The 25361-nt window shown below is 47.8% G+C and overlaps 1 protein-coding gene and 1 long non-coding RNA gene across 11 annotated transcripts in view; one reads left to right on the top strand and one right to left on the bottom strand.

Moving 5' to 3' along the window:
• Positions 1–25361, bottom strand: part of FHOD3 (formin homology 2 domain containing 3) — a 1229746-nt gene that overhangs the window by 1010783 nt on the left and 193602 nt on the right. The window lies entirely within an intron of this gene.
• The window catches only part of LOC146822639 (uncharacterized), a 36172-nt gene continuing 29470 nt past the window's right edge, over positions 18660–25361 (top strand). Inside the window, exon 1 of the long non-coding RNA XR_014961808.1 lies at positions 18660–18778. This is a non-coding gene — a long non-coding RNA (uncharacterized LOC146822639). The remainder of the gene's footprint in view (positions 18779–25361) is intronic.

The following is a 25361-nucleotide window of genomic DNA, read 5'->3' as shown; positions in this document are numbered from 1 at the left end:
AAAGTTGTCAAAAGGGATTAAATGTAAAGTGGGGGCCACTCGGCCCTCACGCCCACATGGCGGTGCGGCGCCCCCCCTCCCCCGGCCTTTCGGTGTTGGGGGTGTGTCGCGGGGCAATGACGCGCGCGGCGCGCCCCCAACACCGATTGGTTGATGCCGCCCCCGTGAACCCGGAAGCAGCCATTCGGCTTCCGGGGCAGGGGGGGCGGGACGATCGGGGTGCGGGCCCCCAGGACGATGTGCAGCCCCCTTTATAAGGCGCGGGGAGCGGGGGGGGCGCCCTCTTGCTCCTGGCTCGCTCCCCGTGTCTTCCGTGTGCCCCACGCTCGGGGCGGATTAATTATTTCCATCTTTCTTGCAGGTACCTTCGGCGGTCTGGAGGAGGTGATCGTAGGTGGCCGGGACATCGAGGAAGGAAGCCGTCGTGTTGCCAGCTGATCGCCGGGACGTCGCTGGGGCCGCCATCGGAGCACGCGCATCCCGGGGAGAGGAGGCAGAACACTGATTTATTGGTTTTGTGTTGCAGGGGAGCGACGCGTGTCTCGGCATTTTCAGGCATAAGGAAGTGCCGTTCCCGGCTGGAGCATCGTCCACGGAGGGGCAGTTTCAGTCAATCGAGCCTGATAAAGTCACCGAGGGGAGCGCTGCAGGTGCCAATGAGGACTGGGCAAGCGTGAAGTGCTGAACAAACCCGGAATCTTGACTCTGGGGCTCTTTCCGGTGGCGGACAACAGAACACGGCAGAGCGCAGCAACGGACTGAGGACACGCGGGTCGTCGGTGGTAAGGAGTGAGGCGGGCCTGCATTTCATTGCTTCTGGAGGGCCGCGGGGCTTGAGACCTTCCTACAAGGGGTTGGCGCTCGCCCACACGCTAAGACTAGCTTGGTGTGTTTTGCGGTCACAGTTGCTTGGTGCTTACGGCCCCCTTCACATCCTACATCTAAAACAGGTACAATCGCCGGTGTTTGGCTAGGTCTAGCTGCATTACGATTGTCGAGATATGCCGGGGGCACGAGTTAATAGGAGTTCCCGCATGGAGCAAATGATGCAGGCTATGATGCGCAGGATGACGGCGATTGATAGGCGTTTGGGTAAGGTGGATGCGTTGGGCAGGAATGTGGCAGAGATTAATCAGAGGTTGGACGGGCCGCCGGGTCCACAAGGCAGGCCAAAAAGGATAGTCAAGCCACCACTGCCTAGAGGGGAGTTTGTCACCCCGCCTAAGAGGGGCAAGTCTAAGAAATCTGGGCGCGTGACGCCCAAACATACAACTGTCGGGGAGGGTTTGCCAGGGGGAGTACCTAAGGATGCCCCCGTTATGCCCCTGTTGGCACCGGCGGGGCCAGCCCCGGTTATTCCAGCTTTGCCGGTCGCCCCTGGCGTGGTCATCCCTCCTGCCACCCCTGTGAGCATTGCACCCGTTGGGGTCCCAACAGCCCCGAACAATGTTGTCCCGGTGGAATTGGCATCCCAGATAGCCGCTGTTTTGCCCTGGTTGCAGTTGGGGGGGGGTATTGCCATCCTCACAGGATCATTCAGCCGAAGCATTGAAACTTGTGGAGATGATTAAGTTGGCCAGGGCGGGGGAAGGGGCACCATTGGCACCACTTACTTCCCCAACAGGTTCTACCAGCGGGCAAGCGGCGAAGAAGGATGGGGCGACGTCGCAAGGTATTGACAATGGTAAGGAGGTGGCTTTGCCATTACTTAAAGATGGTGCTATACCGTGAAGGAAGGAGAACTTGGGGCAACATGTGTCTCAGGCTGTGAAGGAGATGATCTGGGCGGGCAAATATGTCAACATTTTCTCCTTGCTGCTCGATAATAGGGAACTGGAATACGCCAAGTCACAAAAGGAATGGATGTTGCCCAGTGAATGGAGAACAGAGTTGGTTAAGTTCAGGGTTGAGGAGACATTTGTTAACTGGATGAGGGCCTTTTCCGTGTTTAGTGCCATTACAGCTGAAAGGTCGCCCAATTTACAAGCCGAAATGGCCTGCTACCAGAGCAGAATTGCCATGTGGAGCGAGACACAAGTGGGGAATGGGTGGAAAGAGTATGACATTTCATTCAGGAAGGCTAAGGAATTCAATCCTTCTCTAGCGTGGGATGTGGTGGATTCCTTGTCATGGTACAACCAGATATCTGGGGGGGCAGCTGCGATGGGGGCAACCACTTCGCAGAAAATATACCCGGCCAAGCCGCAACAGCCCTTTCGGCATGCACAAGGAGGTGAGCTTCCAGGAAAGGGCAAGGGTTGGGGGGAGAAAAAGGGCGTATGTTGGGATTTCAACAAACGGTCCTGCACTAGGGCAGCGGGCACATGTAAGTTCAAGCATGCCTGTTCCTTGTGCGGGCACCCCTCACACCCAGAGACTTCCTGCAGATTTAAGGGTGGCACCCAGGGTTCAGGGGGAGAAGGAAACCTGAATAGGCTAGAGGAGGGTTTAGTATCGCACACTCCCATTGATGTCATGGCAATGATTCCCTGGCTGAACAGATACCCGGATCACGCAGCGGCTAAATTACTTCAGGAGGGATTTTCTTGGGGTTTCAGGATACCGGTGGGAGGGTACACAGGTAAGACTGAGTGCAGGAACCAACTGTCTGTAAAGCATAACCCAGGGGTAGTGGCTGCAAAAATTGAAAAAGAATTACGCCTGGGTAGGCTAGCAGGACCTTTTGACGAGTTGCCAGTGCCCAACTTTGTTTGTTCCCCACTTGGTGTGGTCCCTAAGAAAGAGAAAGGCGAATATAGACTCATTCATAATCTCTCAGCCCCAAGGGGGGCATCCTTGAATGATGCCATAGATGAGAATGTCTGCAGCGTAAAATATGCCTCTTTTGATCACGCAGTAGTGTTGCTTAGGGACCTTGGTCCAGGGGCATTGATGGCCAAGTCTGACATAGAGTCTGCATTTCGTCTTCTCCCTGTGCATCAGGGGGATCACCACCTTTTGGGGTTCAAGTTTGATGGGAAGTACTACATGGACAAATGCATGCCCATGGGTTGTTCGATCTCATGTGCCTATTTTGAGGCGTTCAGTTCCTTCTTGGAATGGGTAATGAGGCAGGCAACCGGGCATCAGCAGGTCATGCATTACCTGGATGACTTTCTCTTCCTGGGTGCGGCTGGGTCTCAGAAGTGTGCACGGGCATTGGAGGAATTTTGCGTGCTCATGCGGGCTTTTGGGGTCCCGCTGGCGCCGGGGAAGACAGTGGGGCCAGCTACTTGCTTAGAATTTCTGGGCATTGAAATAGACTCTGTGGAGGGTTGTTTCAGGCTCCCAAAAGAAAAGGTATGTAAATTCAAGGCGGCATTACGCACATGCCTGGCCAAAGAGAAGGTCTCGTTGCAACAGCTTCAGGAAACAGTGGGCCAGTTGAATTTCGCGTTGAGGGTGATACCAATGGCTCGCCCCTTTTCTCGCTCAATTGCGCAGGCTATGAGGGGCCTGCGAGAGAAACACCACCGCACTAGACTATCGCTTGAGGTACGCCAGGACATGCGGATACGGATGGCATTCCTGGAGGACTTCAACGGCAGGGTAGTGTGGTCCGGCCCCCCCCATTACTTCAGCAGAGTTAGGTTTATGGACTGACGCTGCTGGGAGTGTTGGGTTTGGTGCCATCCTTGGAAACAAGTGGGTCACCCACAGGTGGCCGGACGAATGGGTGTACAGTGAGTTGACAACCAACATTGGTTTCCTGGAGCTGTTCCCCATTTGGGTTGCATTAATGGTCTGGCCTGACATCCTGCGTAACAAATCTGTAATATTCTGGTCAGACAACATGACGGTGGTGGAGTGCATCAATCAGCAAGCGGCACGCTGTAAGTTCATACTCCGCCTCTTGAAGGAGATTGTGTTGAGATGCTTGCGATTGAATGTTGTATTTAGGGCAAAACATGTCCCAGGTGTCCTTAATAATGCAGCTGATGCACTCTCTCGCCAAAAAATGCAGGTATTCAGGGAACATCTTCCAACAGCAGAGCCTACACCGACTCACTTCCCGTCAGCACTCTGGCAGATTGGTGCCCCAAATTACCGGACCTCGTGGCTGCTAGCTTAGCTCCCAAGACAAGGACAGCTTATGAAGGGGCGTTTGGTTCATATTGCACGTTCTTGGGGTGTGACTGGGAATCCAAATGGGCTTTGGAAAATAGCTTTACGGATTATCTGGGTAGTTTGCATCACGAGGGTTGCTCAGTGGCCACAGCGAACAGGCATAGGGCAGCTGTCTCCTTTTACGCACAGGCGAAGGGGGTGAAAGATCCGACTAACAACTTTGCGGTGCGGAAGGGTCTGAGGGGTTGGCGCCGCTTACAGGGCAGCACGGCTGACACTAGGAAACCAATAGGTTTGGAGAGGATGACCGTATTACTGCCTGCATTGCATGACGTCTGTAGCTCAGGCTGGGAGATACAATTGTTTAAGGCAGCGTTTACGTTAGCCTTTTATGGGGCGTTGAGGCTGAGTGAGTTGGTGGCAGCCTCTAAGGCAGATAGGCAGGGGGGTATCCAATTCCTGAGCACAACGATTCAGGGAGACACATTGTGGGTGACGATTAGGGGATCGAAAACTGATCAGGAGTCCCGGGGGGAGACTGTGGTACTGCACAGGTCAAGGGCCAATCCTTGCTGCCCGGTACACCACGTGGAGACTTTCATCAAGCAGCGAGGTGCACTGTTGGGTGGGCCGCTCCTATTACACGCGGACGGCACCCCTTTAACCAAATATCAGTTCAGAAGAGTCATGGAGTTGACTATTGCCAGGGTGGGCCTTGACCCGAAGGAATTTGGCACACACTCATTTAGGATAGGTGCAGCCACCGAGGCAGTCGCAAGGGGTTTACATGTGAACAGTGTTAGAAGAATTGGGAGATGGTCACCCAATTCCAATTGCTACAAACGGTATGTGCGGGTACACATGTTGTAAAGTACCTAGGGTAGTACTGATATCAGGTTTTTCTTTTCTGGTTTTGCAGTTCCTTCGCTCTGTGACGCAGGCGGAGAGCTTGCTTCGGGTCATCAGCAGGATTCATCGGCGACTCATCAAGGTGTGAACAGTCAGGAACACGGGACGCGGTCAGGCAGGGTTTGGATTGTTGGTCATTCTTATGTCAATCGTGCTAAAAATGTCTTTTTTGCAGGCAAGGGTAGAAGGGAGCTAGAGCACGAAGGTTGGTCCATCTCTTTCTTTGGGAGGGGGGGTCTCTGCCTCAGTCAGTTTAGGGGATTCTTTGCTGAGTTGGTTGCCCAACATACAGCCTCACCGGCGGTGGTGATTCTTCATCTGGGGGGGAACGACCTGGCTAGACTGGGTAGGAGGGTCCTCCTGGAAGAGATCATTTCAGCAGCGGGTTGGGTAAGGAGGGTGTGCCCTGACTGCACTGTAGTCTGGTCTCAGCTGATACCGCGTCTGCAGTGGCGTGGGGGTGAATCTGTCAGGGCATTGAATCACTCGGTAAAGAGGATCAATACCAAGTTAGAAAAACTTTTCCGAACCTCTCACCTACAGACCATCCCACATGGGGCTATTTGGGGGAAGGATTTGTACTTACAGGATGGGGTTCATTTGACTGAGGCAGGGAATAGAATATGGTGTAATAATATCCTGGCTTGGTTGAAGGGCTCTCTGAGGTAAGGATGACCTTGAGGCAGGAGTTGTGGGCTGGGCCAGATCGTCGGGAAACAATGCTGGCCTGTGGCGGTAAGGTCATGATCGGTGAGCAGCAATTTAAGGTCCTAAGGGGGGCGTCACCATCCACGGAGGGGGCGGCCCAGGGGGAGGGGCCACTGGTCCCTCCTAGAACTTCAGGGGCAGGAATATCCGCTAGCTGCTAAAAATGCGGGGGAGGGAGTCACGCTTTCCTTAGGCTGGTAGCCACCCCGCACATACACCATGACGTCAGCATATGACGCAAAGTGTAAGGGCCCTCCTTGTTGGTTAAATGGAGTTCACGATGCCGACGGGGTAGGCGGTCCTCTGTCGCGCATGCGCACCTCTGGGTAAGGGCGTGGTTAGTAGGACTTGACACCGGTTAGCGACCTTGCCGTCCGGCCAGATATGTTAGAATGCAAAATTCAGGCAGGATGTTAGATTCGGATAGGAAACACGCTGTATTAGACGTTTGTTAAGGTTAGCCTTTGATATTTGTCTACGATTCTGTAAATCTAATGTCATGAATTTTGCTTATTCTTGCATAACTGATGTAATGTTGATATTCATCCTTTTATTGTTTTGTATAATAAATACGGCCGGGGGGTCCCTGACCCCCCCGCCTTCCAAAGATAATTTGCTTATGACAATTCTTCAAGGTGGTGTGGAAAGCTGGGAGGGGAGGGTAGCCAGTCACGGACCATGTGTAAAGTGGGGGCCACTCGGCCCTCACGCCCACATGGCGGTGCGGCGCCCCCCCCTCCCCCGGCCTTTCGGTGTTGGGGGTGTGTCGCGGGGCGATGACGCGCGCGGCGCGCCCCCAACACCGATTGGTTGATGCCGCCCCCGTGAACCCGGAAGCAGCCATTCGGCTTCCGGGGCAGGGGGGGCGGGACGATCGGGGTGCGGGCCCCCAGGACGATGTGCAGCCCCCTTTATAAGGCGCGGGGAGCGGGGGGGGCGCCCTCTTGCTCCTGGCTCGCTCCCCGTGTCTTCCGTGTGCCCCACGCTCGGGGCGGATTAATTATTTCCCCACCCACCAGCCCTAAAAACAAGCTACTAAACAATGCTAGCCAGGGGTGTTAGTAAGTTTGACATAGGCCTTTTTCCCGTTGAAAGGTAGGATTGGTTGTGGTTAGTTAGGTTGTCTGCACTAGGCCTTTTTTCCCGTTATACAGGTGTGATTATGTGATTAAACAAGGTTGTGGGTACCTAGGCCTTTTTCCCGTTTTATAGCTGTGATTATGTGTCATTAAAAAAGTAATATTGTGTGTACTTAGGCCTTTTTTCCCATTAGCACAGCATGCTTCGTATCTATATTGTTGGTTTTAGTGTAGGGTAGTTGTCCTTTAGCGAGTTCTTTTTCTAGGTTCATCGTCGTATTTATTAGGGTTGGTCAGGCGGTAAGGTCATGATCGGTGAGCAGCAATTTAAGGTCCTAAGGGGGGCGTCACCATCCACGGAGGGGGCGGCCCAGGGGGAGGGGCCACTGGTCCCTCCTAGAACTTCAGGGGCAGGAATATCCGCTAGCTGCTAAAAATGTGGGGGAGGGAGTCACGCTTTCCTTAGGCTGGTAGCCACCCCGCACATACACCATGACGTCAGCATATGACGCAAAGTGTAAGGGCCCTCCTTGTTGGTTAAATGGAGTTCACGATGCCGACGGGGTAGGCGGTCCTCTGTCGCGCATGCGCACCTCTGGGTAAGGGCGTGGTTAGTAGGACTTGACACCGGTTAGCGACCTTGCCTTCCGGCCAGATATGTTAGAATGCAAAATTCAGGCAGGATGTTAGATTCGGATAGGAAACACGCTGTATTAGACGTTTGTTAAGGTTAGCCTTTGATATTTGTCTACGATTCTGTAAATCTAATGTCATGAATTTTGCTTATTCTTGCATAACTGATGTAATGTTGATATTCATCCTTTTATTGTTTTGTATAATAAATACGGCCGGGGGGTCCCTGACCCCCCGCCTTCCAAAGATAATTTGCTTATGACAATTCTTCAAGGTGGTGTGGAAAGCTGGGAGGGGAGGGTAGCCAGTCACGGACCATGTGAAGATCTGTCTTTTTCTTTCAGAACTTTTTACTGCTGCGTGTTTGGGTTGATTAATGCTGCTGCTTCTCATGAGCTGTTGCACATTGCAAAGGGTTTGGCATTTTAACACACTGAATGGCTGGAGGTGGCATCCAGAACAGAAGTAATATTACTGTTGTGGTTACGTCTACTATGAACAGTTTTGTTGTTTTGTTGCATGCTTCGTTATGTGCGATTCAGGGAACAATTGTTAGGTGAGGTGTGTCCTCTGTTAGTGGCTGTTGCACAATACTGGGCTGCGGTGTCCAAGCTGCCAGGATGTTTGCCAGACATTTTAATGGTGGAGTTGGCTACACTGCCAGGGGAAATGAGAAGCAAATTATGTTTGTGGCTTTAAACAGTTGAACGTGCGTTGGTGGCACGTGCGTGCTTGTGTCACTAGGCTGGGGACATTTATTTCTGCTAACAGCCGAACTGACATTGGAAGTTATCCACATCTGACATTGTGCACAGTATGTAACATGCTAGCGCCAGCTCTTGTCATAGGGGGCGTGGCGAGGCAGATTTTATTTCACACTTACGTGCTCTTTAGTTTTTGTGATTTTTAATTCTATTAGACATATTCTTGGGCCCGTTGCGTTGGAGAAGGTTCGGGCACTCTTTCGCGGTCTGGTCTGCAGGTGCCAGCTTTCCAGCCATTGCAAATGTGCCTCTCGCTCTGTGTACCCCCGCGAGCAGACAGTCAGACGAACTTTGTTTTACAAAGTATTGTGTAGTTATGCAACCGGTCCCGCTCTTATCCCCTTGTGCTACTCTGCCTCCCATTTTATTTAGAGTGTTTTGTGCTAGCGCATGACTTTAGCTGTACCTATGCACACTTCCTGGCACATTATGTCACAACGTTAAGTCGCTGCTCCTAGAGTCGCTGCTGCTAGGCTGTATCTATGCTTGTGGTATGCGTAAAAAGGAGCCCCTGGGCAGGCCTAGAATCATAAATCACATTCACTTTTATTCTACCCATGGTTAGACGGGCCTACAGGGCAATCTGGCAGTACCAGAAGGGCTAGGCTGACAGGTCAGTGTGGTCCTGTGTTTTGCTCCGGGGGCCTGTTTTATGGTCTGCTGGGACGGTTTTTACAGCCGATTTCCCTGAAATTACCACAACTCAGCCTGGAGGAAGCACACATGCGTGCAGTCCAAAATAGCTTCAAAACACCAATAGACCTTGTCTTTACAAACTCAAACCTGCTCCTCTTTGCAAACGAGAAACACTGTTTTTTTACACACCTGATTCCTTAACAGTACCACTTTTTTAGCTACCTGATTCGCTAATGGGGCCATTTTTATTTAGGATCCCGGGCCTATTTTCTATCTTCGTCCGACCCACAAGATGTGATTTTATTCAATACTTAAAGTAAGGCATTCCCATCAAAATGCAAGCTTGCATCTCTTAAACATAAATTGATTTTCAGGGTTGCCTTGAAAACCTGGAACTGCGGGACCTCGTGGTGAGTTAATGCCATAGTTTCAAACGACTTTCTCTTTTGCACCCTCCAGTTTAGCAGAATCCTTGGTATACTTGTGCTATTTAAGAAAACTTTTCTATATCGATGCCATGCACTTTGTGGGGCACATGCACCCATTCCATGCTGCACTGCTTCAAGCTGTTGCTCTCCGGGTAACCAGAGGATGCCATCCACAGGAAAAAACCTTAACTACCCTGGCCCACTTCTAATGCTTGCCAAGCCAGTAAATACTCAACATAGCTTTACTGCTTGTCTATTGGTACTTCTTTGTTGGAGGAAACCAAAATACAACAGTCTAATCACATTAAAGCACCGCACCTAAAAAGGGGGCCACTGACAACCAGATAGCATTTGGTCTCTGTAGTGTTTGGGCCTTAGGCCCACATGCATACAAAGGAGAGACACAGACACAGGAGTACTGGTTAGATAATTGGCCCAGAGCACGTGCGCTCGGCCCCTTTTATTGCCAGGGTCACCTGACTCGTGACGCCTGTGGTGGGTGGGTGTTCAGTGTGTGTTACAACATGCTGAACACTAGAATGCTGACCGGTCCGTCACTACAGTCTCCAGGCATTATATTGTCACAACAGTTGTTAAAATGAACTTGGAAGAAACCGGCGTTACAAAGAATTATGCCCATTATCGGTACGTAGTAAACAGTTTTCAAAGTATGAAACGAAAAGGGGGGAAACAACAGAGCCAGCATACACCTTCTGTCAAAATCAAAACCTTTGTGGAAATAGTTATTGCCAGTGTGATGTTCCGGTTGCCCTGGTCTGGTCATTACGTATTTAGACTCACTCCCACTCTGATGACTAGCACAACTAAGCCCTTTCTAAAGGAACAGATTCATTAATTAACCCCTTGTGTGCCCATGACGAGCTGGACTCGTCATGGGCCGCGGTTGCGCTGTGCCCATGACGAGTCCAGCTCGTCATGAACCCCGCCCGCTAATGCAACGGCCGGCACAGGGCGGGGAAAGAGCGTGGCACACAAGGGGTTAAGCTTGCAGACTGTAGAAAGCATCGTTTCTCTCCACCTTACAAAGCAGTGGTAAAGAGAAGAACGAGGGTCCGGGTGTCCTTGGAAGGGGCTGCGGCCTTCAAATTGTTTGCTTTAAAAAGCAAATCCTAGTGTTTTTATAATCGTGGAAATTGTTTATCTTTTCCAATCTAACAGGAAGTAAGATTTTCACCCAATATAAATATACCATGAGTATTTTAATTTAACAAAACTACAGGGCCACTTACGTTGTCAATGACAATTTCAAAACATGTTTTTCATTGAAGCAAATTTACTGCTCAATCAAGAGGGATTCATTGTTGCACACAAATTTGGCACACAGAATGTTGGAGAGCGCATCAACAAATATAATGTTCTCATAAATGTTGACTTACAGATTCCCAGGATCATGGCTTACATGGGAAAGGTCAGAACATTACGCGGCTTGTTTTTGGCAGGCGGGGTTTGTGCAGGAACAAGGTCCAATTTCGCCTGATTTTTCACGCACAGTTTATTACATCCATACCGGTGCTTGGCAAGAACTTTGGTGGAGAACACACATGTTTTAGTCAAGGCTGAACATTCTTTTTCTGCAATGGGTATTTTGTGAGATTCAAAACATGCTCCGCCTTAAGAAATTAACTGTTTACTAGTAAATGGATTGGTGCTGTAATCTGCATCCACGAAATTCAAGTGTGGCAGTACAGTGTACAGTAACCTTTGTAATAATAGTATTAAATAAGTTGTATTGTCCACTGCTTGACATACTAACGACAGTAGGGCATGAATTATCGTTAATTGCCCATCAGTATATTGGAATCAAGTACTGATACTAATCAGCCAATTAGAATGCTGGTGTTATGCATGTTTTGTTCTGTTCAAGCCCATATACAGCGGGGTAGGCAATCGACTGTGGTTGACATCAATTGCAGTTAACACCCTCAGCAGAGGGCAATAATGCTTATTCACATTTATGGAAATGTGTTGTACCTGATTAGTCTTTCAAATGTAGTCTTTATGTGTTAATACATATCTTGCTTTGACTATGAAGAGTCAATACTTATGATGCAGATCAAAGTTGCTTTGAAGACATCATGAATGATATCAATGCATTTGTACACTTTGGAAGTAAGGAGGGAGGAAATAAAAAAAAAAGGCAGGAAGGGCGAATTGAAGGAATAAAAAAGTAAATGAAGAAGGAGGGAAGAAAAGAGAAAAAGAAGAGCAGATTTTAAACCCTCTCATTTGGGGAAGGAGGACGGATATGGTGATCGGATGTATTTGTGATGGCTCACTAGTGATACTCTGCGGGAGCATAATTGCGAGCAGTGACAGGCCTTGGTTTTCAGATATGGCAATGGCCACTGGCTTGCTACCACAGTTGTCAGACACCATAGAAGTATTGGCTCAGCAACACATGAACCTTTCTACTTGAGTCACGGGTGGCATGCAAACAAAGAATATGGTTCCCGTGCTAGAAGTATAAGAACGAGTAGGTCCCCAACCACTAAGGCCCCATTACAGGTGAACCAGGAATACTGATGCAGGACACATTGAGGAGCAGACTTTTGGTCTCCTACGAACAACCCTTGGAGAAACTTGTGAGCTTTCGGTTTTAGTACCACCTTTTGGTTGGCCAGAGGATGTCAAATGTGTGTGTTAGGAGGAACGCGTGCAGTTGTTTTTGTTGTTTAGATTACGGGGAATCTACCCAAGCATATTGCCTCTCCACCGATGTTCTCTCGTGCCTCTTCTCCAAAGTTATGTGAGACAAGAAATATGGGCAAAAGGAAAGTAGAGACTACTACTGTGAGGGATAAGCGTCCCAGGACAAATAACATGCACTCACAGAGGAAATGTATAAAGTAGTGGAGCAACTTGCCCAAACCCAACAGGCTTCGGGTGCCTCCCTATCTCTGGCAGACCACACTTCTAAAGATCCAGATGTTGTTACACAGGTCTAGTGTCAGTTCCCTGTCATAAGTCATCCCCATCCTGACCCGTCGAATCAGGCCAACCACTCCTCAATTGACCAATCAGTTGGTCGCGGCTCTTGAAATACAAGTCACCGGGAGGGGGGGGGGGCGGGGGGGGCTGATGGTGAGGCAAGAAATAGTAGAGGGACATCCCCATTAGATCACAGTCCAATCGAATGAAAGGGGAAAAGGGACAATCGGCCAGTAATACGTGAAAGATGCCTTTCTCAGGAATCTCTTCTAAAGATGGAAAGCAATGTTATTGGGCTTTTAGAAACCCTAGTACAGAAAGTTTTTTAACTGGAAGGAATGATTGATTTCCTTGGCAAAGAGGTTGGGTTATTGCGTGCTCAGATGGCACCCTGCAATTTCAAAGGTAACCTCTTCTTCAAACCCTACTTCGCCTTCTAGCTTAACTAGCAAGGTTGTAGCCAATTCACCGCCTCTATCATCCTAGGGGGAGGTGCTTAGTTCAGGAGCCATCTGTAATATCGACCCCAAGCAGCCGGAGCTACCTATCCCGCTCCATCAGGAGTCCTCCTAGAGGGTCAGGGGTTCATCTCTCTCCAAATGTCCAAGTAGGGCATCTAGAATCGGGCATATGGAGAAACAATGTTCACATTTCAGCCAGAACCCACCTGGCCCCTGCTCCCAATGAGGTGGTTATCCAACTCCCCCCCCCCCCCCCCAGTGTGCACACCCTATGTATTAGTTTTGGCCAATGTACCTCCATTGAAACAGGCTGAAACAGAGTCTCACAGCCAAGCTACAAACAAGGTGGTCCACTGGCTAGCAGGGAGATTTCCCAATCTCCATTACTAGCAGCTATTTGATGAAATAATTATGATTAGGAGCTCAGGTTGGATTGGAAATAGTCCCAAAGCTCTGGATAGAGACTGCATCGTAGTCAACTTTGCCAATTCCTTAAGAGTGGGTTCTATTTTGAGGGAGTGTTCAACCATCCCTTTTTCTACTGCCACAATCTCTGTGCATCCCCTTGGTTTTTTCTATTAACCACCCAGGGATGAGGGAGGGGCTAGCATTAAGGAAACATATTTTCCGAGGAGGGTGGCAAGCTCTAATTCGGCTCAGTTGCAGAGCCATACCATCCGCTTGTGTAATTTATCCGAAGCCTTAAGTGGGCTGAATGAGCAAGATTGACTGGGATATGATTGGGTTTACCCTGCCCCGGCCAGTGCGAATGATAGCAGGACCTCTCGACTGTTGAAAGTCGTGAGCTAGAATATAGCGAGGGTCCAGGGTAAATATGGGGACCCTGAATTAATAGAATGTCTTAAATTCCACAACAACATTAAACTACAGGTGATGTGGGACACCAAAGGGTAATTCTGTCTAGAAGGATATGCGTCCTTTAGTATAAAGGACATTCCATCCCTAAGTGGCCTAGCTAGAGAAGGCCTAGTTACACTTGTGCATTTAGGTCTAGTATGCAACATCAAAATGATTCCCACCAATTCCTTCCACTTTTTAGCAGTCTTTTCTAACTTTGACCATCATTTAACTATTTTTTCCATTAACATGTATAATCCTATTCATGGGAAAGAGGACTCAGAAACTTTGGAGGACGGGGGCAGGTTTTTAGATGCTTTCTTTCTTTCTCCTCACACTGAACAGATTGAACTGATTGTGTCCGGGGATTTTAATTTACATCTGTGCAGGGATTGCTTCCTAATCCCTAGGACACAGAGGGTCTCCCTGTTGAACAGGTTCATGTCAAGCATTCTCCCCAAGGGAATATACTAAATGACCTGGCTGCTACTTTTAACTTATTTAACCTTCTTTCTGTAGGAGCATTTAAGCAGCCAAACGGTGTTCCCACTTTTAAGGGCCATGGAGTGGGGACCATTATTGATTACCACAAACGATCTGTCCTCTAAAAAGGCTACAGTCCTTTTTAGAGGACAGATCGTTTGTGGTTTTCGAAGGAGAAATCACCTCAAAGCGAATGCCCCTTAGATGTGGGGTTCCCAAGGGATCCTCCCAAAGCCCCACTCTATTCAATATTTATATGAGTTCCCTGGCCGAAGTAGTAACACCTTTTGGCATTCAGATCATCAGCTACGCTGATGATATCCAGTTGGTGGTCTTGTTTAATCAACAGGATGCTTCAGGCTCAGGGCTAGCTTTATGCCTTGAAAAGGTGTCGAGTTGGATGGACAGCTCCTGCCTAAAACTCAATGTAGCTAAGACCGAATTGATGCTCTTGGGTAACGCGACCACATTGAGCATAGGATCATTCTGCCCTAGCTGTCAAGGAACACCACCTGTCCCAAAAGAACAAATTAGGAGTCTGGGTGTATGGCTGGACCACAATCTTGATCTTAAAGAGCAAGCACGTAAGGTTGATGCCTGCTGCTTCGGGATTATAAGAATGCTAAGAAAGATCCTTCCCTTGCTACCCTTCACCGCGAGAAAACTGCTGGTCCAAGTACTGATCTTGTCACGCCTGGACTAAGCTAATGCATTATATCTGGGAGCCCCACTCACCACTACCAAAACATTGCAGGTAGTGCAAAATTGTGCAGCACGTCTGCTTATGAACACTTGCAAGCGCCTGTCAGCTAAGCCTGTGCTTACATCGCTTCACTGGCTTCCTATCCATGAGAGAATCCAGTTCAAGGCTTTGTGTATCACACACAAAGCTTTCTCAGGTAAAGGCCCACCCAGCATCAGATCCATTATCCAACCTTATCGTTCCATAAGCTTGTTAAGGTCAGATAATAAACATTTAGGGGCAGGTCCAAAAATAAGAAATGCACGAAGCGGAGGCTATCGTTTTTCGTATAATGCCGCTAAACTCTGGAATCTTCTGCCTCCTGGTATTCGTCTCGAGCCGAACTACCTGACCTTCCGAAAATCTAACCTGTTCCACTAACTCTGTCCGTGGTTGAAGATGCACCGCTATTAGCGCTGGAATGGCCCCGGGTAGCTATGCGCTCTAGAAATGCCTCTTCATTCATTTAGTTATTCATTCATATCTTTGTAACCAGGGGGCTTTTTTCTTTTTTGTCAAAATATTCCCTGGTATGGAACCCGAACACAAACCACAATCTCCTGATCGCTGTATTTGCATGGGAGAAGTAGTCCTGGAGATTAAGCTATCTATACAAAACGTTACTCACCCCCAAAGATAGAGGGTGTAGGATTACATGGGGAGATTTTATCCCTGGGGAATTCAATGCTAATATGTTGTTGTCATGCCAGGAGTTTAGAATTTGCCTGTATGATGAGGCCTCAGATATTCACACTCTTAAAGCTTTTGACTCTATCTGCGAGTATATTAAACAGACACTAACTCAGGGTTAGCAGGCCCATCCAAGCCATGCAGGTGGTTTGATAAAAATTGCATTGATATCACTCAAAAGTACCTCACGACTATGGGATGAGGTTAAAAGGTGTAGATCAGCCTATAAAGCAGCTGTTGCTAATAGGGAGAAGCAGCTTAAGAACAAGTTGTGGGCTGAGCTCGTAGTGGCTAGCACATTAAAAGATAGCACCAAGTTTTGGGGGATCCTGAATCACTCCTCTTAAAGGAAGATCGGCTGTCAGTTCAGGGGGTCTCTGTTCCAGCTCAGGTCTGGGTAAACCATTTCTCAGCCCTCTACGACTGTGTGGGATCCAAGTCTCTGCCCCACCACATCAACAACACTGATATACTTACTATCCACTAGTTAGACTTTAAAGAGGCAATTTCATCTTTACCCCAGGGTAAGTCCCTGGTGCCAATGGGGTCCTGGGCGACTTGTTAAAATCACTAGTGGATCTCTGGGCCCCTGTTTTAACTCTTCACATAAAGGTGGCAATCAGAGGCACGCATCAAGAGGCATGGAAGCGATCAGTAATAGTCTCTATATTCAAAAAAGGAGACAGGGCGGACCCCGCATGTTGAAGGCCAATTTCCCTGATCGAAGTCGAAGTGAAGATTATAAGGACAGTGATTTTGGAGAGACTTACTACCTGAGCTAATGAGAAGGGAATACTCTCCGACCTGCAATATGGGTTTAGACCCTGGAGAGGTACAGTCGAGCAAAACTTAAATTTGCATCTCTTGACATCTAAATGCACCAAGGCTAAAGGGGGTTCTGTCCACTTGGCCTTTATGGACCTCAGCTCAGCTTTTGACTGCGTTAACAGAGATAAGCTCTGGACTGAGCTGGGGTCATTGGGGTAGACCAGGAACTTGTTTCTTTTTTTATCCATTTTTATGTCTTATTGTAAGTTTCTCTTAAATGTTTATTCGATGTATTTTTAACTGATGCATGATTATTGTGATATATTTCTGACACTTAATGAGATGTACACTTTAATTATTTTATCAAAAATCGAACATTGTTTAATGAACTGAACAGATGCAGTTTTCCTACATCTAAATAAGTAGCAATGCTATGTAATACAATATTCAAATTCTACCGCCCCTTTGTATTGGTGCTTAAAATATCAGAATGTGTGGAGCAACATGCAAATCAAACTATTTCCAATTTAAATTATGTGTAAGTATCATCTGTGAGTACCTAGATCTGATAGACACATTACATTAAATGACCAGTCGTGGCTGCTCCCACGAATCAGCAGTGGGGTGGGGAGAGGGGAGGAAAGAGGGGGGGGGAAGGGAGAGAAAATTAAAATAAAAGAAATTAACTTACCTGCCGGCGGGCCGGTTGGCCAACCCTTGCCTCTCTTCCGTCCTCTTCCTGTCTCCTGTTGGAGCAGGAAGAAGGATATGGTCCCCTAAGCCAATCACAACGATGCAATGCAGCATTGTTATTGATAAGTACCTAGGCTTCCCTGAGCCAATCACAACACTGCAATGCAGCGTTGTGATTGGTCTGAGCACCGTGATTCTGTGCTCAGATGAGGAATGGAAGCCTGGGCATGTTCTCCACCCCAGGCTGCTTTACAGCCTGGGTGGAGAACATGCAAAGTGCGCATGAATGTTTGGCCAGACACAGAGAGCCGGGCAAACATTCATGTGCACTTAGGAGGGAGCCACCACTCCTCCCCCTGCACAGCCGAGCCCCGCCCCACAAAACTGCTCCAGCACAGAAAAATAAAATAAAAACATCTTGTTATTATCATTCTATTTTTCATTTTTTTGCCGTGCTGAAAAAAGGCAGTGGGGCGACCCTCCTGTAAATGACTGCAAGGAATGAGCATACGAAAGGCCACCGGTTGAAGTGTAGACAGAGAAATTACCCACTAAACTGAAGTATTAACTTATAAGAAGATATCACAACAAGCAATGCCGTATAAGGGTATCTCACCAAACCATGCCCTGAAGATTAGCGATGAGACCTCACAACATCCTACGTTTAGGTGAAAGGGTGGTGAGGGCGGCATTATTAGGCGGCAAGACACTTTCATTAATAAGGCTCCGAGCAAGACCATGTTTCATCCAATGCCTATGAATCTGTGAGGAGAAAAGAAGGGGTATTCTCGAGTGTAAAGGTTGACATTAGAGGACTAATTTTAAATAAAGTTTTGAGGTGGCAACACACCATTTACATATGGTGGAGATAGAACTCTGAGCCCCTAGTTCAAGGGGCCATGAAAGGCACCTTTCGTCGATAAAGTGGCACTGGAGGAAGGACTAACTGCTGTGTGCAGTATCTTTACTATACATGTGTACACTAACCTCTCTGAAGTCACGGTAAAGACGTGCTCTGCAAAACCTGTTAGTAAAAAACATAAACACTCATGTCTCTGGAGTCAGCAATAGGATTCCTTCATTCGATAACAACATACACATAATGCGAAAGACATTGCACAATTAAAATTAATCTTTCAAAGCATTTGCTGATTGTAAAACTATTTCATTAATGAAATATGGCGTTCTTGTTTTACATTGGATAATAACCTAATTTCCTGTAGCTTTGACAAGCATGAAACACGGAAGCCGTTCCTAATTCTACCTGCAGTTTTAAGATTTGCCAGCGTTATGCCACAGCCCATGCAAGACCTTTACGTTAAAAACTGGTAACACATTTTGCTTAAATATTTTTATATGACAATGGCTCTTTGAGGCTACCAATCCAAAGACACCAAAGCAGCCCACTTAGGCTTGCTTCCGATTTGCAACCGCCACTCAGCTAGACAGATTGTTTCCATGACAGCACTTTCGTTAACAACACCCATAGGTGTCGCTGAGAACGTCCCAGGGAAGAACAGTAATGGTGAACAAGACAGAACACGTCAAGCATTTCAGTCAGTCATTTTTTTCTGCTAATGCAGCTAGTCACCTTTGAGGCCGACGGAACACCTGCTTTTTGAGTAAGGGAAAGTAGTTTCGTCGCCGACAAGTGATTTTTAACTCTGGCTTGAATGTGTAGCCTTGGGCTGCTCCTAATGTTATCCTCTCAGAATAACTAGAAAGGTCAGGGTCAAGCCGCTCACGGGTCACGTGGGTGGTTTCTCAGAAGGAGGATGTCGGAGGCGTCTGATTGGCTCAAGATCAAGGGCATTGGCTGTGACGCTACTCACAGCTGTGCAGGGATCCCTGACATTCTGACTGGTCAACGGCTCTGGTGAGGTGCGAGCGAGTTCGTCAAAGGTCACAGGTGAGAAGCTTCCCGCAAGTCAATGTCTCCCTGAAACTACCGAATTTACAGAAGATTAATGGGCTCCGAAGCAGTGCTTAATTTATATATAAAAAGAAAGACACCACTACTGACCATAGCAATATACTCTGCTCTACTGGCTATTCCAGGCCACCTGAATAATGGCGTAAGTGGCCGGTATTATTCATTTTTATTGAATAGTAACTTCATAAACACGGTTGTACTCATCTCAAAATTAGACAGACTGTGCCACCATGTGGTAGACTGTAATTGGAGCCAGTGTTGACAATGAAGTGCGGGTGTCGGAACCACCAGCTCAAATTAAGCACTGCTCTCAAGACATCCTGAAACAGGGGCGGGCGACTGGGAAGCCTTGAGCACGTCGTGGTGTGGCAGTATGTCCCTCTCGCAGCTTGGCTCTCTGGTACACACCCTGTGGGCCACAGCTTCGCAGAGGCCCTGTGACGGGCTAGCTTGGGGGAGCCAGAGCTCAGGTATGCTGCACAACACAGCGTTTACTGCTAAAGACGCTTATGGGGAGGAATGTGTACAACTGCATTGCTCACAGGGGGCCTTTAACAAAGCTGGTCTATCGGCACAGCACTGGAATTATGCAGCAGGGGAGGACCAAATTATGCAGCAGTGCTGGCTAAATTATGCAAAATGAAAACACACATTTTGTGCCACACTGTGGCACATTATGTGACAGTATTGTCTAATTATTTTGTCATTTTGACACAGATTAACACTGTCTGGGCAAAGGTGTCTCCTCATTAGGAATGCAACACTCAAATACAGCAATAAGCAACAGAAAGGTGACCAGTCAACCTTTGTGAAGGAACATTCCTGTGCAGCTGCACGTGTTGCCGCGTTTTTAGTAACTTTTGATCTGCTCGAGCTAAAAACAATGTTTTTGGTTAAATTTGCCAATTATGAAGCAAGAAATGGATTACGTGGCAAATGAGGTAAATTAATTAATTATGCAGAAAACACCACATCTTCAAAATCTCCTAAATCCAGCGGCCCTGATCTGCCGTTAGTCAGATTGTGCTATTGGCGGTGCAGTCGCTTTCCTGAAAGCATGGACTGAAGCCAGTGTACCCGTTGTAGGTCTTGCTGCTGAGGCCAAAGATATCTCAGCCGAGCTGCTTGAGCTGGATCTAGACAGACAATAATATCCCAAAGAATTCTGCTATGTAAACACCATTGGGAAAAGCTTGACTATTGAACAGGTTGTTGTTCGTAATACATTTCCTAGATTAGGGAAGTGACTGTATAAACAATAAGAACAGACGCCAAGAACCCAGACCCAGCTGCTCTTGGCTTTATGTAAGGGACAGTGTCCGGCCAGCCTGTGTGGACCGCTCAAGCACCGCTCTGGCGCTGTACAGCTCCAGCAGGAGGAAGAGGCTGCCTCAGCCTGCCAACATGTTATACTATGTTGCTTATTCGCACAGTGCTTCACACAATCATACATCATTGCTAAAACTGTGGAGTGAGACAGGAGATGCAGAAAAGGGACCCAGAGAGAGAATCATGGGTCGGCAGTAGCAAGAATAGAGAAAAGAAGAAGGGGCCTTGTGGATGGAGTGATCTTCCCAACAAACCCTAATATCAGGCGGGACAAACTGACAGTGCATTTTGATGAGCCAGGCTTATGCCACTGGCCACGCGGGTAGGACAGGAAGCAGCAGGGTAGGTACTGGGGATGTGGGAAGCTGGATGGAAGCACAGAGGGTAGGAGGTCGAATTTTGGGTTTTGGGGAGCAGAGACTCCTCTTCTATGGCAGAGGAGCGTCGCCGCCGCCCCCCCCCCCCCTCCAAAGAAAAACAGCAGGAAAGGAAAAATAAAACAACACTCGTTTTATTTCTCCTTTCCTCCCGGGTCTTGGAGGGGGGGGGGGGGCATTGGAGGCAAGCGCACTGAGGGGAGTGGTTGTGCACTCCCTTCACTGTGCATGATGGTCTGGGTGGCCGTCTCAGGCTGGCCAAACAGTCATGGACAGTGAAGCCCTCTCCAACCCCAGCTGCCCTGCTGGGGTTGGAGGGAAGCGGGCGCAGACTCCCAGTCTGTCCTGGAACGCTAATAGAGAATGCTCAGGCCAATCCTGAAGCTGCTCTCATTTGAAGAGCAGCTTCATGATTGTCCACAGAGCGTTCTGGGAGCCAGTGCCGAAGAAGAGGAGCACGTCTGGTTGAAGGTACTTTTTAAAAACATTTTTTTTTTTTTGCCCCCCTCACTTTGTGGCCCTTATGGCCCTTCTTGCCCCCCCCCCGCTGCCCACCCTGCCACTCATCACAAACACGGCCGCTACTGGTTTAGGGTAGGGAGTGTGAGGCACAACACTGAACTTAAGGGAAAACTGAGTTCAAAATTATGATATACTGTTGGAGGATTGCTGCAGAAGCCAAAAAAACAGTGGTCTTGGGATGGAGTCAGAACCCTACGCCTTCCACCCTCTCCACTACGTCTGCAGACACACCTCTAAATAAGCTGCCCTTTTAGACATACAGCTACCCAGGACCAGTGGTAGATGAAGGCCACTGCAGGCAAGGGCTTAATGGCACCAACACATATCTGGCCAAAAGAGGGTTCCAAACTGCGGTAAAAGGTCTCAAAATATGTGTTTAGGACAGGATTTGCCCCAACAGCAAACTGTAATATTCTTGGGGTTTTGAAAATTCCTGCAACAAAGCCATATTTAGCATTTTGCCCAAGAGCAGAAATAGAGCTGATGAAAGGGATGTCGGCAGGCTCCTCGATTCCCCAGGAGTTCAAAAGAAAATGGCATGGCCCCACACAGGACCAGAGGAAGTGAATACGTTGAACAATGTAAGCAAATCCCAACATGGGCAGGTGATTGCGAGACACAGTTGCATTCTTAAATGTGCACGTTCAGTAAGTGAATCTGGGGCACACCAATAGTCACCTTTTCAATCACTCTTATGAAGAAAATTAAAATTTGCGAGTGCTAATACGTGGAGTACAGCACCTTCAAAAGTCTCAGTGTCGGCTCCACATCCTGTGATTCTAGCAAATCACTTAATCACCATGTGCCTAAAAATGAATGTGTCCTTGTGTAATGTAACTAGTGCTTGTGTTAAGTGCTCCAATACCATTGGGTCAAGTTCCTGCTATATAAAACTGCAAAAACAAAAAATTTGGTTGTTAGCAAAGGTTACTGGAGACAAGGGGAAACATCGTTTACAATGCACGCGTCACAACGCGTGTCATTACAACGAATGTTTTACAATGCGAAACCCATTACAACGCATGTCATTACATCGCATAATCCATTACAACGCATTCCCCAAAGTAACGCCCCAGCAGAGTTAGAATAGTAATTGCGTTGTAATGGATTATGCGTTGTAATGACATGCGTTGTAACGACATGCATTGTAATGGATTTTGCAATGTAAAAAATTTGTTGTAATGACACGCGTTGTAACGCGTCATATTCGAGACAGGCTACATTTTTGGCACACCATTCACTCATTTTCCTCTGAGGTATCTGGTCAGGGAAACTGTCACTTGTAGATCAGTGATGAAAAGAAACTGCACATTTAAATTCATTATACACAGCCCTTCCTACTGGCAATTGACTGAGATTCTGTTTCTGAGCCAAGGAAGGGTTCAATGGCAAAACTACATTTCCTAGTGAAGATTAGAGGTGGGTGAACCACTGAAAGCTGGAGCCAGGTTCAAGCCAGATGCCTGGCTCTGTTTCCGCTTGAGGTCATCAAAACTAGGAGAGCTTTCATGTGGATTCTGCCTGCCACCACCCACTAACTTCATTCACCAACCGATGAAGACAAAGCATTAACCTTTGATGTAAAAAGGAAATAGAAAAAGGTACCCATTTAGTTGGTGAACTGCACATTGTGAACCAAGGAAAGCAGCGATGAACCCCAGCTGCCCTACCTACAAATTGTGTGACCCTAGGCAAATATTTTATGTCACAGAGCCTCCTTGTTTCATTAGCACATATGAGAACACCTTCACATGTGTGAGCTCAGGATGCGTGCTATACATTTGTATTTTTATTAATCATGATACAGTTAATTAAAACCGTTACATGATCAAAAGAACATGTTGCAAGTGTAAAAACAAAAAAAGCACACTAAAGTCAGATCTCTGCAGTAATTGTATTTAATGGTGTCAAACATACAAGAATAAAAGTGCCAGTGCGTGGAAAGTGCAAATGGAGGAGGACGAGAATTTAGGAATAAGTTCTTTGTGCAAGTTGTACACAAACCTTAAATAGCTTCCCCGCAATGATGATACATTTTTACCGGGCAGGCTATTACTTGGGCACATGGGTCTTACAAGCAAAAAAGCAGGGCTTGGCGGCATGTTCTTACTCTGTCAGCATTAAAAAGGTTACGTAGACAAAAGGGCTGGAGTCCGCTCACTGACCAAAGATGGCGTGAAATACCTCGGAGATTTCATAACGAATAGACAGTAGGCCTCCCGAGCGTGCAATATAGATGTGGCACTTACCAAGGTTAAATCCGAGCTCAAGTCATGGTCGGGCCTGCCACTATCCCTTTATGGCCGCTCGGCAATCTTTAAAATGATATCCCTTCCACTTCTCTTATATCAGCTACAAAATCACCCGTACCCCATCCCACAGACATGGTTTAGACAGATAAACTCCATGCTGGGTGGGTTCCTGTGGGGGGCGGAGTGGCCAGAAATGCTCCTCGTAACTGCTTTCTTTCCACAGACTGTGGGGGTATTGCCGCCGCCAACATTCAGTTGTATTATGCGGCCTCACACCTTCAAGTATGAAATGACTGGTGGTACGGCCCCAGTGACGAACCTGCATATGCCGTTGAGCGATGGCTGCTGGAGGGCCCCTCTTTACACAAATACCTATACAGTCACCCAAACATTCAGGCTCTTTTCCCTGCCACTAAAGTAGTAATGATGACATGACGTCAGTTCCTTCGCGGCATAGGCTGGCAGAACCGCCTGAAGTGGGAGGCCCGCTGTGGCGCAACAGACTTCTCACCCAATTGAAACACTTACAGGGTTTCCGGGGTTGGGATCGGACTGGGATACCCTCTCTAGGAGATGTCCTCCAGGGCTGTACCCTCAAATCATTCCTAGAATTACAGGAAGAATTTTCCATGCCCCGTAGCCAATTCTATAAATACTTGCTATTCCGCCACGCACTAGCACCATATCTTAAAAATCTTGCGGCCCTCTATGAATTTAGCCCACTCGAAGGAAAGCTCCTTATGGGAGACCTAGGGAAACATAAAGTTTCCAAAATATATCAGATGTTAGTTACCCATAGTGCCCCTACATTGGAGACACTCAGAGAGACTTGGCAGTCAGACATTGGTCTTATTGATAACGATGATTGGAGGGAGGCCTTAGAGCTCCCCCCGCCGGGGGCAGCAATCTCCTCACGCTTGCGCCTGATTCAGCGCAAATACTTACATAGAACATATTACACAGACCTCACGCTGTGGAAGGCGGGTCTCATCGCTACCCCAGAATGCCTGCACTGCGGTGGGGAAGAAGCCACCTTCCTCCACACAGTGTGGACTTGCCCTGCCCTAGATAGATTTTGGAAGGGAGTATTCACGTGCCTGGCTGAGGTGCTGGGCTGGAGCCTTCATAGTACACTACGGCTTGCATTATTGCACATCTCAGAGAATATAGGCGGGAACAGGTAAAAGCACCACTTGCTATTCCTAGGCCTCACCCTTGCTAAACAGAACATAGCCTGAACTTGGAAGGCAGAATACCCACCCCTTTTTGGCGTTTGGAAGAGGAGGCTGGATTTCTGCATGGGGCTTGAGGAGCCAGTGCTTCGGGCTAGGGGTTGCCCCCAAAAACACACATGCATATGGAAGCACGGGGCCGAGTACCGAGGCATTGTCCTAGCCCCATCACCATCAAGGTCTGCATTGCTAGACTCAGAGGTACTGTTTTATGGCCAAAACACAGAACATACCCAACGCCAATAGGTTGACGACAGTGCTTATTAATGGGGGAGGCGACATGGGGACACAGACAATTCTCTTTGGTTTTGTCCTTTTTTTGCAGCTTGTTTTTTGTTCCGTTTACAAAATACTATGCTGTAAAATTATGCCAATTCAGAATCTTTGCTTGTACTTGTATACTATGGCTCATGGAGTACGATTTTGGCAAAAATCAATAAAGTATGCTCTTTAAAAAAAAGGTTACGTAAAAGCTTTCTGTGTGCGGATTGTAAAGTGGGTCATATGCAGAGTGTATGCAAAAAGAGTCTGAAACAGCATGCATGATGGCGCGCTAGGTTCTGGGGCCCACGGTGGCAGAGCATAAGTCATTGGTGAGAGCCAAAATATAAGCACCAAAAAAACATGGATTTGTAGAAACCGTTGATAGATCCAAAAGGAAAGCTCTGTGGAGTTGGCGATTTGTATGTGTTGATGCATAGCCACGGGCGTTTACGCTTTTGGACGCGTTCCTTGCGGCCATAATAATAGCTTTGTTTGTTTGTTCATTGCGAGTTTAAAAGCTTTATGGGGTAAGTATGCTTATCAAAGATGGTGCGAGTTCAGTGCTTCTAAGGCCTCACTTCTT

Source organism: Triturus cristatus, chromosome 5_2 (genome assembly GCF_964204655.1).
Source record: "Triturus cristatus chromosome 5_2, aTriCri1.1, whole genome shotgun sequence".
In the NCBI taxonomy this organism is placed as follows: Eukaryota; Metazoa; Chordata; class Amphibia; order Caudata; family Salamandridae; genus Triturus; species Triturus cristatus.
Note: the sequence above shows the minus strand (reverse complement) of the source record. Positions and strands in the feature narration are given on the sequence as shown.